The sequence below is a fragment of the Chaetura pelagica genome, unplaced genomic scaffold (assembly GCF_000747805.2).
Source record: "Chaetura pelagica isolate M959 unplaced genomic scaffold, ChaPel_1.0 scaffold388, whole genome shotgun sequence".
Lineage (NCBI taxonomy): Eukaryota > Metazoa > Chordata > Aves > Apodiformes > Apodidae > Chaetura > Chaetura pelagica.
The window spans coordinates 709,900-715,605 of NW_009954111.1; positions in this window are offsets into that span (position 1 = coordinate 709,900).

Below are 5,706 nucleotides of genomic sequence, written 5' to 3' on the forward strand. Positions count from 1 at the left end.
AAATTATTGTAAGCCTCAGAAGCATCCCTACTGACAAACCTGGTGAGAGACAGAAGAGAAGCAAACGTTGTTATTGGACAGGTGTCTCTATTAGGCAGCCGCCCTCATAACCCTTTAGGTATCTTCATATCTAACCTAAATCTCCCCTCTCTCAGTTTAAAACCTTTACTCCTCATCCTATCACTATCTTCTCTGATTAAAAGCCCCTCCCCACCTTTCCTGTAGGCCTCTTTAAGTACTTGAAAGCCACTATAAGGTCTCCCCAGAGCCTTAACAGCCACAATTCTCTTTAGGTACCTGTGTTTGCCTCAGGGCCTTGCAGTCAGACATGGCCAGCTGGCACACAGGATGCTGGCATTGTATTGATCTAATGACAGCTAAAATCATGCAACAAGTCATTGTGTTTGTTCCCATGGCCACAGAGTTCAACCAGGAGATTAAACCAAGAACTTGGCACTGGCAGTACTCGGAGGGAAACCTCATGGGTATGTCGGTTGATGAAAAACTCAACCTGAGCCGGCAATGTGCACTTTCAGCCCAGAAAGCCAACTGTATCCTGGGCTGCAGCAGCAGCAGCATGGGCAGCAGGTCCAGAGAGGTGTTTCTCCCTCTCTACTCTGCTGTTGTGAGACCCCACCTGAAGTGTTGTGTCCAGTTCTGAGGCCTCCAAAACAAGAAAGAAATGGAACTCCTGGAGAAAGTCCAGAGGGAGGTGATCTAGCAGGAGGTGTGTCTGCCCAGAAGAGGAGAGGTTGGAACTAGATGATCTTTAAGGTGCCTTCCAACTCAAACCATTCTAAGATTAACCTCTAAGATAGCAGCATTGTTTACAGATGTGGAAGACAGCTGCAGTCAGGTTAATGATTACCGCCCCTACTGAAAAAAAAATAAAAAAATAAGCCAGACACCCTTCTGCTTGTGGTTATATTTGGCTGCTGTATCGATCTTCTTCAGGATTCTCATTGTGATTTTGTTCCAGGAGCTTGATATAACAATTTCTGAAACAACCTGCTATCTGTAACTTCATTTATATTTAGGAAATTACAGCCTCATAACTAGGCAGAAGTAAGAAGTGCTTACTATAGAGCGACCAACAATCCTAATTTGTTGAGTATCAACAACAGCGCTTCTTCAGCTTATGAATGGGTACAGATATCTGTTTGACTGCCATTTGGAAACTTTTCACACCATGTGATACACCTGTCAGCATCCACAGCACTAATCCAAAGCCCTGGATGGTGACTGGATGGCATATGCACTACTGCCAACAGGCACAGAAACTTATGTTGCAACCACAAAACCTGGACAGCTCTGAACTGGCATTACCAAGGATTTTTTCATGTAAGTTAGGCAAGTCTCTTGCCTCAGGTCAATGAAGTCATAAGAAAGTTAATGTAAATAGAATATCTTACCATGCCTTTGTGTTTAAAGAATGCTGAGGCAAGAAATGTTATTTTGTCTATTAATTACAAATCTAAAATACATTGGACAGCATTTATGAAACAAGTTGCAGGCTTCATCAGTGTCTCACAGCATACAAATTAATAAAACTAGTTAAAGCAGAACTTCAGTCCTCCCCAAAAGAACAAGAGCTTACAAGAGCCGAGTGTCCACACAGGCTGTGGGAGCTCACAGCAAGCTGTGCTCCTACTCAACTTGCCATCATTCTGTAGAGCAGTTTCTGCAACTAAGGTTGAAAACAAAGTGGGACTGCAATCAGGTGCAAGATACGACCTACACTGATACAACCTACCCTGACAGGCTCTTAGCCATGTTTTTCCTGGTATTGTCCATTCCACAGTTCACAGAGCTGTGTTCTGAGTTCAACATACCTACATTTGGCTTATCTGGAGCAGACTTTCCTCCCAGCTCTTCAGAGGAGGATGCTACATTAATTCTGTTCCACTTGCACTCATCCTGTAAGGCATCATATTAGATGATTTTGCTCCCATCCTGTTATGATAAAAAGTTTTTCCAGTCCTAGCTAGTGCAGCTGAGACCTTCTGGGTTCTTTTGCAAAGCTAACAACATAATGCTTTGGTTGAGGCATATTTGAGCACCTGAAAAACTGACCCCTGATCTCACTAGATAGGCAGCTGAAAAAAAAAAAAAAAGCCACCAAACAACCTAGCAATAATCAGTTTGGTTCTCACCTTCCCCCCAACCTAATGCGTATCACCCATATAGTGCAAATTGTATGACATTTCACTGTGATATCAAGTATTTAGTCACTGGAGCCATGCCAGCCACAAAATGAAACCAAAGCAGATTTTAGTCTCTGCCTAAACAACAAGAAAACCTCTTTCCATGTGTGGTGTACTTGGCCAACCTCATGAGACCTGCTGAAACAAGTTACTGCAAGGCTGGCTTTTTGCAGAAGTTTGGTAGCACTGATTCCAATCAGAGATGGTAAAACTTGCTGGCTTAGAGTATAGCAGCCATTATAAGACCTGAGGCCAATTAAAACAATTAAAAATGTAAAAAAAAAAAAAAGAAAATACAATCAATGCCTTCCTTCATTGCAAGTCACCTGCCACCACTACCCCAAGATAAATTATTTTAATTTCTTTTTGGACTTTTTTTTTCTCTTAAAAGCCTCTATACATGCCAAAATGAACTAAGAGGTCCCAAGTTAGTTTGGTGCCACTGCAAGTTTTCTTTTGATGGGAAAGTTTTAAGACCTAACTTTCATTTAAGAGTGAAAGATCCATATCAGACTGATTAAATCATGGAAATAATAGAAATACCATGTTGACTGATTTCTGGAGAAAGACTGCAGACTAACATTTCTGAGTCTTGGGATATTTGGCATGATTTTTTTCTTAAATTTTAAATTCAAGTAATAACACTCAAAAATCTTCCCTTACATAAAAGGATTTCTAATCCCTATAATAAAGAGGAATCTGAAATTATGTTTTATGTAACTCATGCATGAAATCTTCTGTGTCTTGGCAGTAAAAGAAAGAAGACCAAAGATGTAGCTTTCTCACACACACTCTTAAGCTACTCACAACTACCAAGTTCTTTAGGCCAGGCATTCATCCAAACATTTTTTTCTCATAAAGTTTCTCCAAACCTCTCAGGCAGTTTTACACCTTGATTCCATCAAGTAATGGCTTTACCTTTTACTGGAACATAACTCAAAAAAGACAACCTTGTCCACAAACCTGTTTGCTCTCTAGAGAGCTCTGTTTGCTCCCTACCCTGCTGCTTTCTCCCAGGCACAAAAGGGGAAAGTTAATTCAAATACTGCATTCCAAGCAATATGAAATATTACATTAAGAAGCTGGAGTAGTTTGGTACTAGCTGACATTAAGTTCATCAACAGGCTCAGAAAGCAAACAGCAAAACCCCAGAGTCAGCTGTTCCAACAAAATCAACAAGATTTCTTTTTGCATGCAGAAACCACACAATGTCTTAAATTTCCATTGCAAAATTACTTTCCAAGAGCTCCTTGCACAGCAGACCTAAGCTAGAGCTTTGCTTCAGAGAATCTGTGTTGCAGCCAATACTTTCTAACAAGAGGAAGAAGATGACAGCCAATCCTACACTTTTGGCTGCTTTCACACCCCTATTTGTGCCAGCTCTTTTGGTTGAACCGTTACCCTGCAGGCCTGGCTGATAAGCAGCTCCAATCTGTATACATCTTCATGCCATAAAGCATTCAGTGACAAGTAACCTAGTGCCTCTTCAAAATTACAGGGCCTAGTTTTGTGCATTTGAAAGTTGCACGTTTTCCTAACTTTATTTCTTCACTGCTACATCACAGCAATCCTAGCAACCAGGATGAGCTGGAAGTCCAGACATAAGGCAACAGGAAGCTGAGGAAGACAGATAAATGGAATTGTGCACTATAACAATCTGCATCTGCAGAGAAACTAATTCTCAAAGAGAAGTAATGGTTTGGCCTACAACCAAGTTCAGGGAATAATAAACCTTTATTTTCAAGCAAGGAAACCAAGAAGAACATTAGGAGCAATAAGAGCTTTGCAGAATTGGCCCCTACTACCCTAGGAGGTCACATCAGGCACTAATGGTACCTTTGACTATGAGGCCTGCAAGCAACAGCTTTACAACAACAACAAACAAATCAACACACTCTCCTGAACAAATTTGATTCTTCACTGGCATTTAAGCAAAAGTCACAGGCAATTCAGCACCATTCTAGACTTAGGGAATATATTTTCTTCTGTAAATACATAAGGCAAATCCCATGAAGACAGAACAGCTGATTAAGCTAAATGTCAGTGTTGGCACCAGCACAAATAGTTTAAGACAGTCATCACCATATTTGTGCAGAAGATCAGAGGATCACTGATTTCAGTTTGAGTAGTGGGGAAAGAAAAGCTATTAACTTTCAAGAGAAACTTTAGTCATAATTCAAGAGAGTTTTAAATATGTTTGCCTCCAATGGTAAGGACCTGAACTTAAAACAGAAGACGGCCTGCTGACATTTTCATTCTTGAAGGGGCAGAAGGGAAGAGGTAATTCAGTAAGATATGCAGTATCTGTAGCCAATCCAGCTGCTCTTTCAAAAGATGTTATCAGAGCATTTTCAAAATTATAACAGCTACATGTGTAGAGAGCATATTTCCAACAGTCCCGGAGATTAATTTAGAGAACAGTATTTGCCGACATGTATGCTCAGTCAGTGGGAGGTAGAGAAGTTCTCCAACTGGCAAGTGCAGACTGTTGGTATAACAGGGAACTTTGCACAAGTGGGGGATAGCTACAATAAAGCAACATTGAAGTTGATCTTACAAACACAGCAATGCTTTATTTCATTGCTATGGTAAACCTACATGTTCTCCTCTTTCAATATTCAATACAGCACAGTTAAGGGAAGGAATCTACTTATACGTAGTTATGGGATCAGGCCACTGCTTAAAACAGCCACAATGGGGGAAAAAAAAATTAAAAATACACAACAAGCCTTGCTGACACCTTACCCTTCCTCAACAGTATGAAGATGATCCTTGTTGTTTTCATACTTGCAAAATACCTGCAATCTTAAAATATTCTTACTGGCAGCCTTGTGTAATGATTTTCAGGCAGCTGGAAGAGGAAGAATTACAGCTAGAGTAATTCAAGCACTTGAGAAAAATTCCACTTGTCTCCAGGAATATTTCCTTTGCTGGTCCACACAGCTCTCTGCCTATGACTTAATTTTACTCATTTGGCACGAAGTCAAGATCTTCATCACTTTGAAAACCATACAGGCAATTGTTCTCTTTTACACAAAATCTACTCTGAACAAAAGAGCAAAATGTTAATAGCAGACAGAAGATAAAAGTTAACAACTAAAAATTGGAAAAGAACAGAATAATTTTCTTTGTTTATGGCCTAATCCCTCTAATGGGATCCCACATATGGCAGCATGCCATTTCTCTCATAGGACTTGAATACCAGCAGCAGTGCCTAAGAACATCAATTTCTGTACCTCTCACAGCATCCAAGCATGAGGCCAGTGGTTTCAAGAGGATGTGTTCTGTGGAATAAGTTCATAAATTAAAGAGAAGCCTCAGAAAAACATACCTCCATTTTTATATTCCCCATGAGCACTGCTTGAAAGACTATCTATAGATGCCATGCCAGTTATTTACATTGCCATCAGCATAAAACTACTTAAAAAAAAAAAATTGAAGCAGCTGCAAAATTAGACATTAGCAATTTAACATCAAGAACATCAGCATATCTCATTACAAA